Source organism: Chiloscyllium punctatum, chromosome 37, assembly GCF_047496795.1.
Source record: "Chiloscyllium punctatum isolate Juve2018m chromosome 37, sChiPun1.3, whole genome shotgun sequence".
NCBI lineage: Eukaryota > Metazoa > Chordata > Chondrichthyes > Orectolobiformes > Hemiscylliidae > Chiloscyllium > Chiloscyllium punctatum.
This window is the reverse complement of record NC_092775.1, coordinates 3,954,957-3,967,481: the sequence shown is the minus strand read 5'-3', so window position 1 is coordinate 3,967,481 and position 12,525 is coordinate 3,954,957. Positions and strand designations below refer to the sequence as shown.

The following is a 12,525-nucleotide window of genomic DNA, read 5'->3' as shown; positions in this document are numbered from 1 at the left end:
AAGGGTGGGGGGAGGTTGGTGAGTGCAGAGGAAGCGAGTTCAGCAGCAGGTCTAGGTGTTTGTGAAGGGGCTGTGGGGTATGGGACAGGGAAGGGTCGGCAACTAGGAAGTTGTTTCATTCCTGTCAGACTGTTCTTGAAGGATAGCGTCACCTTGGCTGTGCTGCAGCCAGTTCTCCACTCTGGGTAAGATTCAAACCTTTATCATTACGTCTGTATGCTCATTCAGCAGTCTCACGGTTAAATACGTCAGATGGGGTTGGATCATGTTTCTTAGGCATTCTACAGGCCATTGGAAAGGCCTCTTGCTGTGCAGTGGTAGTGTCCCTACCTCTGAGCCAGAAAACCCAGCTTTACATCCCACCTGCCCCTGAGGTGTGTCCTAACATCCCTGAGGAGAAAGTGAGGACTGCAAATGCTGGAGATCAGACCTTAAAAATGTGTTGCTGGAAAAGCGCAGCAGGTCAGGCAGCATCAAAGGAGCAGGAGAATCGATGTTTCGGGCATAAACCCTTTTTCATGTTCCTGATGAAGGGCTTATGTCCAAAACATCGATTCTCCTGTTCCTTTGATGCTGCCTGACCTGCTGCGCTTTTCCAGCAACACATTTTTAAGCCCTAACATCCATGAGCAGACCGATTAAAATATACAAAGAAAAGAGATAGTGCTTGGTAATGATTGAATATTAACAGTGCACAGGGGTATGGGGGAGAACATGGGAGATTGACCCAAGGTAACGAAGCTCGGTTGAGGAGCCAGTACAGGGATGATGGGCCAGCTGGTCTTCTTGCACACTGTAATAATTCTATGACTCTGTGATGTCTCTCAGTGTCTGAATCTGAGGTGATTTTTTTGAAAGGATGTTGGCTAATTTTGCTTTGTTTTCCACTTACTTTCAATTCCTTCTCTTCCCCACAACACTGACCTTCCTCCCTGTCTCTAATTACATCCCTACATCTCTGCATGATCCTTAGCAGTGGGGCAGGGGTCTGACCCTCTCAGTTGCAGGGAACACAGTGATGACAGGGAAGGGTGTGTAAAATCGGGAGGAGCTGGCAGGATGGAGGGTGCTGTTATGGCTGTCACCCATCTGGCGGTGTTTGTGTCCATTACCTGAAATGGCCTTTTCAATGGAGGGCCCTCTCTCACTGTGGCTAACGTTACACCCATCTCACTATACGAGCACCCAACAGAAAGGGCCACTTTTGTTTCAACACCCACCAGCCATCTGCTCACTCTGTCTCCCTCCCCTTTAATCGGGGCCTGTCTCGTGGCTCCCACTGAGGATGCCCCAGTTGCCTTCCATAATAAGGAGCAACAGAAAGACTTTGTAGATAATGTACCAATTACCCTGTGCCTCCTGTGAGAAAGGGAAAAGAACCTGGAGTCAGGTAAAATCAGAAAGAGCATTAATGAACCCTGGTGTTACTGACTGTGGATGCCAATATCCCTTTGTCTGTCTCTCTGTCTACAAGTGTGTGTTGGTTTGAAAAGGGGATTAAGGTTTAACCAATTCTCTGTTGCTAGTTCATAGCTGTTTACTGATTAATAGAATGTGTTTATTTGTACAAAGTTAAAAATCACACAACACCAGATTATAGCCCAACAGGCTTAATTGGAAGCACTCGCTTTCAGACCACCTGATGAAGGAGCAGTGCTCCAAAAGCTAGTGCTTCCAATTAAATCTGTTGGACTATAACCTGGTGTTGTGTGATTTTTAACTTTGTCCACCCCAGTCCAACACCGGCATCTCCAAATCATGTTTATTTGTAATCAGTGTTAAAACGTAGGACATAGAACAGTACAACACAGTACAGGCCCTTCGCCCCACGACGTTGTGCCGAGCATTTATCTTCATCTAAGACCAACCTAACCTACACACCTCTCAATTTACTGCTGTTCATGTGCTTGTCCAGCAGTCGCTTAAATGTCCCTCATGTCTCTGACTCGACTACCAGCCCCCACTCCCTGTGTAAAGAACCTACCTTTGACATTTCTCCTAAACCTTCCTCCTTATACCTTAGTTCTTGTTAAGTGTAGGAACCTGGTCAGTGTTTTCTGTTAACCCAAATCCAGTGAGATCAGGCACTTGGTGGGTTTTGATTAAATCATTACCTGTTGTGGTGACCCTAGGAGTAGTGGGATTTGAGAATTCCCTAACAGAGGTAGCTGGCAATCTGGAACGCACCAATCCCTCTCCAGATACCGGACATCGGTATGTGACATTGAACGCTTCTTCCACTACCTCCAGGCTTACTTTTTCAATCAAGAGTCCTGCCCACCTTCTGAGGACCCCTTCACCTGCCTCCAACACACTCCATCCACCTGGACACCCCATGCCAGTCTGTTACCCGCCCTCGACCTCTTCATTTCCAACTGCCGCCGGGACATTGACCGCCTCAACCTGTCTACCTGCCTCCCCCACTCCAACCTCTCACCCTCACAACGCACAGCCCTCCACTCCCTCTGCTCCAATTCCCAACCTTACCATCAAACCAGTGGACAATGGGGCGGCAGTTTGGCGCACTGACCTCTACACCGCTGAAGCCAGGCGCCAACTCGAGGACACCTCTTCCTACCGCCCCCTTGACCATGACCTCACCCCCCATCGCCAAACCATCAACTCCCAGACCATACAGAACCTCATCACCTCAGGAGATCTCCCACCCACAGCTTCCAACCTCATAGTCCGGGAACCCCGCACTCCCCACATACGTTCGAGACACTGCCCATGCCCTCCACCTTCTCACAGGCCTTTGTATACCTGGTCCCCAACGCCTCATCTTCACCATGGACATCCAATCCCTCTACACCTCTACAGCTTTGACAAAGGATCAGTTAGACTTGAAACGTCAGCTCTTTTCTCTCCTTACAAATGCTGCCAGACCTGCTGAGATTTTCCGGCATTTTCTCTTTTGGTTTCAGATTCCAGCTTCCGCAGTAATTTACTTTTATCCCTCTACACCTCCATCCGCCATGACCAGGGCCTTCAAGCCCTCTGTTTCTTCCTCTCCCAATGTCCCCACCAGTCCCCTTCCACTGACATTCTCATTCATTTGGCCAAACTGGTCCTCACCCTCAATTATTTCTCCTTTGAATCCTCCCACTTCCTCCAGACCAAAGGGGTAGCCATGGGCACATGTATGGGCCCCAGCTATGCCTGTCTCTTTGTTGGCTATGTAGAGCAGTTGATCTTCCGTAGTTACACCGGCACCACTCCCCACCTCTTCCTCCGCTACATTGATGACTGCATTGGCGCCACCTCGTGCTCCCGCGAGGAGGTTGAGCAGTTCATCAACTTCACCAACACATTCCACCCTGACCTTAAATTCACCTGGACCATCTCTGACACCTCCCTCCCCTTCCTGGACCTCTCCATCTCCATCAACGATGACCGACTCAACACAGACATCTTCTACAAATCCACTGACTCCCAAAGCGACTTGGATTACACCTCTCCCACCTTGCCTTCTGTAAAAATGCCAAGCCGTATTCCCAATGCCTCCGCCTCCGCCGTATCTGCTCCCATGAGAGCCAGTTCCATCACAAAACACACCAGATGGCCTCCTTCTTTAAAGACCGCAATTTCCCTTCCCACGTGGTTGAAGATGCCCTCCAACGCATCTCGTCCACATCCCACGCCTCCGCCCTCAGACCCCACCCCTGCAACTATAACAAGGACAGAACCCCTTCCCCCTGGTCCTCACCTTCCACCCCACCAACCTCTGTATACATCGCATCATCCTCCACCATTTCCGCCACCTACAAACAGACCCCACCACCAGGGATATATTTCCCTCCTACCCCATCCGCCACTCCCTCATCGGGACCACACCCCCCCCACCAACCCACCTTCCCCTGCCACCGCAGGAATTGCAAATCCTGCGCCCACACCTCCTCCCTCACCTTCATCCAAGGCCCCAAAGGAGCCTTCCACATCCATCAAGGTTTTACCTGTACATCCACCAATAACATTTATTGTATCCATTGCTCCCGATGCGGTCTCCTCTACGCTGGGGAGACTGGACGACTCCTAGCAGTGTGCTTTAGGGAACATCTCTGGGACACCCGCACCAATCAACCAAACCGCCCCGTGGCCCAACATTTCAACTCCCCCTCTCACTCTGCTGAGGACATGCAGGTCCTGGGCCTCCTTCACCGCTGCTCCCTCACCACCAGACGCCTGGAGGAAGAACGCCTCATCTTCCGCCTCGGAACACTTCAACCCCAGGGCATCAATGTGGATTTTACCTGTTTCCTCATTTTCCCCTCCCCTCCCCTCCCCTCCCCTCCCCTCCACCTTACCCCAGTTCAACCTTCCAGCTCAGCACTGCCCTCATGACCTGTCTTACCTGCCAATCTCCCTTCCCACCTATCTGCTCCACCCTCCTCTCTGACCTATCACCTTTACCCCCACCTCCATCCACCTATCACACTCTCAGTTACCTTCCTCCCAGTCCTACCCCCCTCCCATTTATCTCTGCATCCCTGATTAGAATCCCTACAGTGTGCAAACAGGCCCTTCGGCCCAACAAGTCCACTCTGACCCTCCGAAGAGTAACCCACCCAGTCCCATTTCCCTCTGACTAAAGTACTTAACACTATGGGCGATTTAGCGTGGCCAATTCACCTGACCTGCACGTCTTTGGACTGTGGGAGGAAACCGGAACACCCAGAGGAAACCCACGCAGACACTGGGAGAATGTGCAAACTCCACACAGACAGTCGCCCAAGGCTGGAATCGAACATGGGACCCTGACGCTGTGAGGCAGCAGTGCTAACCACTGAGCCACCGTTCCACCTTTTGCCCGAAACATCAACTCTCCCGCTCCTCGGATGCTGCCTGACTGGTTGTGCTTTTCCAGCACCACACTCTCGACTCTGATCTCCAGCATCTGCACTCCTCACTGTCACCTACAGAGAAAAGCCTACGGTGCAGGCTCGAAGGGCTGAATGGCCTACTCCTGCATCTATTGTCTATTGTCTAAAAGGCTAACCAGCTGCTTGACACAGACAGAGGGAGAGAAATATTCCTGTTTTGAGCTGTCACCATTATGTTTCCATGGAATCTTCAATCTCTGATTCAGCGAAGGGATCAAGAGAGTAAATAGATAAGGTCTTTTCCCTGGAGTGGGAGAGTCTGGAACTAGAGGTCATAGTTTTAAGGTGAGAGGGGAAAGATATAAAAGGGATCTAAGGGGTAGCTTTTCCATGCAGAGGATGGAATGTGTATGGAATGAGCTGCCAGAGGAGGAGGTGGAAGCTGGTACAATTGCAACATTTAAAAGGGGGTATATGAATAGGAAGGGTTTAGAGGGATATGGGCCAAGTGCTGGCAAATGGGACTAGATTAGGTTGGAATATGTGGTCAGCATGGATGAGTTGGACAGAAGGGTCTGTTCCGTGCTGTCCATCTCTATGAGTCTATATTACCCTGAGAGAATCCCCCTGAGCAGAGACTTGATTGTGTACCATTGGATAGAGGGGCAGCTAAACATACTGCAATCTTTGTTTTTGCTTTATTCATTCACGGGGTGATGGCATTACTCTCTAGGCAGCATTTATTGCCCATCCCTAATTACCCAGAGTGCAGTTAGGAGTCACCTACATTGCAGTGGGTCTGGAGTCATATGTAGGCCAGACCGGGTAAGAATGGCAGTTTTCCTCCCCTAAAGGATATTCGTGAACCAGACAAGTTTTTCCGACAATCGACAATGGATTCACAGCCATCATTAGATTCTTAATTCCAGATTAATCGTGAATTTAAGTTCACCATCCTGCCATGACAGGATTTGAACCCAGGTCCTCAGAACATTAACAGTCCCATGTTAATACCACTAGGCCATTAACTCCCGATGTGATGCAGTGTGGACACGATCTGGCTGACAGGAAGGTGCTGATGTTGGAAGTGGGGATTGTCCTGATGTTCTGGTTACTGGAACTTTCTGGTTGGGGTTACTCACTGACACCAATCACCGTTACTCAATATTTTCTAATCAATCTGCTCACCTTCTTACACAGTTCTGAAGAACGTAAGACTGAAACCTAGGACTCCTGGTCTAGAGGCAGGGACACCACAACTGCACCACAGGAAGCCTAATCTGTTTGTACTTACTGTTCTGGGTCAAAATGCAGGTTTAGTTATCAGTGGGAAAGGATGAATCACTGGAGAATCTTAACAAGAGAAGGCATTAATGAAACGTAGTTTGATGAATGATAGCATAGCAACGAATAATGGACTTTGTTTTAAACTAACAATTACAGCCATCAGGAGCTATCTGTCTCCTTTGGGATCTTCTGCTAGACTGCCCAATTCTCCACCCAAAGACTGTGTTACATCAGAGTTGGATACAGCCAATGCAGCGTTAACATTAACTCTTTCAGAACTATTACTTTATACAACCTCTATCAAATAAGTACCAGGTCTGGCTGAATTGAGGTGGCCCCCAAACTCCAATAGATGGTGAACACTCAGGACTGGAGTTTCTACAGGATTCTGACCCAGATATCAGCTAGACCCGAGCAAAGTCACATGAAATAACGTTAATGTTTTGTGTGAGGGAGTAGTATCTGGAATTGCTTTGCATGATTTTTACTGTGAAGGTCTTTGGTTGTTACCTTAATAAACCCTCCCTTCACGATTACAGTTCAAATCTCATGTGTTCCTCAAATCTTAAAATTGTTCAAACTCTTTATCGATTCAACTCTTCTTTCACATCTAAACTGTCCCTTTCATCACCTTCATTACCATCTGCAGCCTTTACATTACTGGGGCCTTAGTTTAAATTATTTTTATAGCCTCCCTCTGTCCCTTACAGCTATGACTCCTGGACCCTACTCACAACAGCAGCAATGTTCACTTTAAGAGTTGAGAATTCTCTTTTAATTCCCCTTTCCTTCCTCCCTGGTCTTTGCACAATTTTTATAAAGTTTATCCTTGTTAGTGTAGCTGTCCCTAACTTAAACAGCCATCAACCTCTCTCTATGGAGCTGCTGTCTCTAAGGTCTCTGTCATTTCCTTGTGTTTTGATCATCTTCCTAACATTCCCTGTTTCCCCCACACCTCTTACCAGCTGGAAGGATGACCACATTGCTGGCTAGGCCAGTATTTATTGCCCGTCCCTAATTGCCCAGAGGGCAGTTAAGAGTCACCCACATTGCTGTGGGTCTGGAGTCACACATAGGCCAGACCAGGTAAGGATGGCAGTTTCCTTCCCTAAAGGACATTAATGACCCAGATGGGTTTTTCTTGACCCATCAGTTATGGACTCAAGGTCATCTTTAGACTCTTAATTCCAGACCTTTTTTCAATTGAATTCAATTTCCATCTGCTGTGGCTGGATTCGAATGCAGGTCCCCAGAATATTACCTGTGTCTCGAGGTTAACAGTCCAGTGATAATACAGCCAGTTCTTTGCTAATGCAATGATTGGGTTTTTGTGCAACTCCGCGTTACAGCCAACACACGTTTTGAAAGTTCGCACTTTGGAAACAGCATCAGCAATTTGTCAATCAGGTTATAGTGAATTCACGTTAACGAACGGTTCTTTATAGCAGAATGACCTGTACTACTCAGCCATCTCCTCCCCTGAAGGTGAAGATTTCCTTTCAGAGTGTCTTTGTTCCATTGTTGCTCTCATTTGGACAGAGTCAGAAGTCACATGACCTCAGGTTTTAGTCCAACAGGTTGATTTGAAATGCAGTGCACCTGATGAAACCTGTCGGACTATAACCTGGTGTCATGTGGCTTCTGACTCTGTCCAACCCAGTCCAACACTGGCACGTCCACATCATTTGGACCTCCTGTCAATTTTTGAGTTTCAAATCACTCTTCTGCCTCCTCTTCAGGGAGAACAGTTCCAACTTCTGCAACCTATCCACATCACTGACAATTCTCATTCCTGGAACCATTCAATGTAAATTGCTATTTCTCTCTCTCTCTCTCTCGAGAGAGAGAGAGAGAGACAGAGAGAGAGAGAGAGAAGAGAGAGATAGAGAGAGAGAGATGGTTGAACTGAGATGGTTGAACAAGCCGCTCAATTTGAGGGTTAGGGTTAGCTCAGTTCAAGAGGCAATCCAATAAGTATTTATGGGCGGCATGGTGGGTAAGTGGTTAGCACTGCTGCCTGACAGTGCCAGGCACCTGTGTTCGATTCCAGCCTCAGGCGACTTTCTGTGTGGAGTTTGCATGTTCTCCCTGTGTCTGCGTGGGTTTCCTCCGGGTGCTCTGGTTTCCCTCCACAATCCAAAGATGTGCACTTTAGGTGAATTGGCTATGCTAGATTGCCCATAATGTTCAGGGATGTGTAGGTTAAGTGCATTAGTCAGGGGTAAATATAAAGTAATAGGGTAGGGGAATGGGTCTGGGTGGATTTCTCTTCAGAGGGTTGATGTGGACTTGTTGGGCCAAATGGCCTGTTTCCATACTGTAGGAATTCAATGAAAGAAATGCCAGCCCAGTCAGCGAGGCCTATATTCCAATCAAGAGTGAGAGAAACAGCATGGGTTAGGATCACTGACTGTAGCTAATGTCATGCCCTGGTGGAAACACACCAGCTTCTGTTTGAGTCCAAACACCCTCAGGAGCGAGGCCCAATGAGGCTCACCTGGATTCAGGTGACTCTTGCACCCGCACTGCTCCCAACCTATCCTCCAGCAGTTTTAATCCTTTCAAACATTTCATCCTTTTGAATCTGCTCTCAGTGTCTTTCAGGTAATGCATTCCAGATCCCAACAACCTATTCCGGGAAAAACGTTAGCAATTCTTCTGTAAATCACCTTAACCCTGGTGAACTAGCCTCCCCCTAGCAGAAAGCCTACGTGTCTCTGACAACCTGTGGTAGATTTTAATCCTGCTATTGACTCTCCCCAAAGTGTCTCCGTAACACAGTGTGACTGGGTCGCTCAGTGGAGTCTCGGGCTGGGTGGGGGAACGGGTTTAGACCAGTGCTGATGAGGGGGGGATCTGGAGAGGGAAGGCCAGCTGGGGTAGGCATGGTGGGTGTTCGAAAGTCAGCGTGAGAGAGATAGGTCCTGGAGGAGATTGGTGAGGGGGCTGGAGAGCTGGGTGGGCTGGGGCATGAGTAGAGTTGGGGGTTTGGGCATGGGTGGTGTTGGAAGGGACGATTAGGGAACAGGAGGTGTAGAGAGAGGAAGGAGGGTAGATCAGGAATAGAGATTAGAGGAGATGGGAGGCCAAACAAGGGCAGTGAGTGGGAGGGAGGATGTGGTGGGAGTGATTAGATGGGGAAAGGTGATTTCAGGAAGCATGGTTTAAAAGGTGAATAAAGGAGGGGAAGTTCTAACGTCCTCACAATGCTGCTGTTGATATCTATCAGTGCTGAATCTGTCATTGTAACCATAGCAACGGAACATCACAAATCAAACCTTCTTAATTCAAAGGGGGACAACACTCCTTTCCAGTTACTCATCTGATGGCTGCGGAAGGAGAGCGGAGGGGTCCCTCTGTGGCCTATCTCAGGAAGGTTATGAGACAAGATGTGTGATGTGAAGATCTCAGATGGATCAAATTGCCCCATTCAGAGCCCAGAAAACCCTCAGGTGATGAGAAGGGGTCAGGGTTGAGCTGCCCACACTGCTACAGGTAATCACATAGTCAAATAGTCTTCCCACTTTGTTTATTTTCACCTGCCGATTCCTCCAATCCAAGGGAAAAGAAAGCGTTATCATATAGTGAGGTCCCACTAACCAATAAGAGGATGAGACCCCCCTTTGTCTGGTGTGGAGTTAGCTCACAGATTAACTGAATGGTGGAATAGGCTTGAGGGGCTGAATGGCCTCTGACAGAGTGACCCACCTGAATAAGCTATGCCCAGGCCGATGAGAGACCAGAGGCTGAAATGTTGAATGCGCAAGCACAGGATGAGAAGTTCAGGAAACACCTTCAACCAGAAATGAGGAGGGCTAAAAAGGGTCATGAATATAAGACTAAGGGCAATCCCATGGCATTTAATATGTACAGTAGGAGCAAGAGGGTCACTAGGGAAAGGGCAGCTCCCCTCAAAGACAAAGAAGGAAATTTATGCAGGCAGCAAGAAGAAATGGGTGAGGTCCTCAATGTGTACTTTGTATTCACCAAGGAGAAGGAGGTGGTGGATGGTCAGATTAAGGATGGGTATGTTGAAATTCTGGGGCATGTCGCTATAAAAAAGATGGAGGTGTTATATGTTTTGAAACACATTAAAATACACAAGTCCTCAGGGCCTGATGGGGTCGGTCCCAGGATACCGAGGGGGGCAAAGGAGGAGAATACTGTGGTCTTAACAGAGATCTCTGTCACCTCCTCAGCCACTGCCAGGTCCCACAAGACTCAAGAATAGCCAATGTTGTTCCTTTAGGTGGAAGTGGGTACTGCAGATGCTGGAGATCAGAGTCAAGATTAGAGTGGTGCTGGAAAAGCACAGCAGGTCAGGCAGCATCCGAGGAACAGGAAAATCAACGTTTCGAGCAAAAGCCCTTCATCAGGAATGTTGTTCCTTTGTTGAGGAAGAGCAACAGTAGTCAACCAGGAAATTGTGGACCACAAGACTATAAGGTATTTGAGCCGAATTAGGCCATTCAGCCCATCCAATCTCCTCCACCATTTGATCATGGCTGATATGTTTCTCAACCCCATTCTCCCGCCTTCTCTCTTTAATTCACCCTTACTAATCAAGAATCTATCTCCATCTGAAATACATTCAGTGACTTGGCCTCCACAGACTTCTGTAGCAATAAGTTCCACAGAGTTCCCACCCTCTGGCTGAAGAAATTCATCCTCATCTCAGTTCTCAAGGGTTGTCCCTTCAAGCTGTGCCCTCGGGTCCAAGTCTCTCCAACAAGTGGAAACATCTTCTCCACACCCACTCTATCCAGCCCTGTCAGTATTCTGGAAGGTTAAACCACCCCCCCCCCCCCCCACCCCCCCAACCTCACCCCACCCATCCCAACATTTTGGATCATTGGAATCTCTTCTGGGGTAGAAGTGACCTGTACAAGGAGGACGGATTGCACCTGAATTGGAAGGGGACCAATATACTGGCAGAGCTGCTTGGGAGGATTTAATCTAGTAAGGTGGTGTGTGTGTGAGTGACCCGGAGAGATAGTGAGGAAAGAGATAAATCTGAGACTGGTACAAGTCAAACAATCAGGACAGGCAGGGACAAAGCAGAGAACAAAGGAGGACTAGTACATTAAACTGCATTTATTTCAATGCAAGGGGCATAACAGGGAAGGCAGATGAACTCAAGGCATGGTTAGGAACATGGGACTGGGATATCATCGAATTACAGAAACGTGGCTCAGGGATGGGCAGGACTGGCAGCTTAATGTTCCAGGAACAAATGGTATAGGAAGGACAGAAAGGGAGGCAAGAGAGGAAGAGGAGTGGTGTTTTTGATAAGGGATAGCATTACAGCTGTACTGAGGGAGGATATTCCCAGAAATACATCCAGGGAAGTTATTTGGGTGGAACTGAGAAATAAGAAAGGGCTGATCACCTTATTTATCTCTCTCTTACATTTTAGATATCTTTAAAAAACTTTTGTAATCTTGCTTTATATTACTAGCTAGCTTACTCTCATATTTCATCTTCTCAAACCCCAATCCTTTTTTAGTTACCCTTTGCTGGTTTTTCAAGGCTTCCCAATCCTCTGGTTTCCCACTAATCTTCAACACATTGCTTGCTTTTTCTTTTCATTTTATCCTGTCCCTGACTTTCCCTGTCAGCCACGGTTTCTGCATCCTCCCCTCAGGACCTGTTCCTTGGGATGAGTTTCTGCTGTGCCTCCCGAATTACCCCAAGAAACCCCGCTCCACCATCTTCCCCGCTTGGCTCCCCTTCCAATCAACTCTGGCCAGCTCCTCCCTCATGGCTTTGTAGTTCCCTTTACTCAAGTGTAATACTGTTACATCTGATTCCAGCTTCTCTCTTTCAAACTGCAGAGTGAATTCTATTATGTTGTATCATAATTCTATCATATCGTCACTGCCTCTGTTCCAGTGCTGTATTGTTCTATGTTCTAAGGCTATAATGTTTAATCCTTGAGGGTGAGAAATTGATTGAGTTCAAAAGCAAAGATATTTTTGCTAAATCTTTGTAAAAGACTGATTAAGATTCTGTCTAGACACTGTCCATCAGGAAGTTTGCCAAGGTCACAGAGATGGGGTGTGCGGTGGAGGAGATTTTTGGAACTGGGATGGGCAGTGAGTCCCTACAGTGTTGCAGAGAGGTCATTAGGAAGAGTTTTTGGAGACTTGTAAATCAGACTGTCTGATCCTGCCAATGTTTTCCCAATGCTCAGCTGTTTATTTGCTTATAAAGGATTCTAACATTTTCTCCATTACCAATGTCAGGCTGACTGGTTTATAATTCCCAGTGTTCTCTCTGTTTCCCTTCTTAAACAGTGGAGTTATGTTAGCTACTCTTCAATCCATAGGAACTCTGGAAGAATCTGTAGAATCTTGGAAGATGACCACTAATGCATCCGCTATTTCTTGAGCCCCTTCCTTAAATCCTCTGAAATATA

At 47.7% G+C, this 12,525-nt stretch overlaps 1 protein-coding gene across 2 annotated transcripts in view; it reads left to right on the top strand.

The window, feature by feature from the left end:
* LOC140462813 (DENN domain-containing protein 3-like) overlaps window positions 1-12,525 on the top strand; it is a 152,304-nt gene that overhangs the window by 23,047 nt on the left and 116,732 nt on the right. Inside the window, exon 1 of one of the 2 annotated variants that reach the window (XM_072556141.1) lies at window positions 9,443-9,602. The exons of the other annotated variant lie outside the window; for it this stretch is intronic. The gene's annotated coding sequence lies outside the window, so the exon portion shown is untranslated. Of the gene's footprint in view, window positions 1-9,442; window positions 9,603-12,525 lie in introns of those variants that run through there. 2 annotated transcript variants of the gene reach the window in all.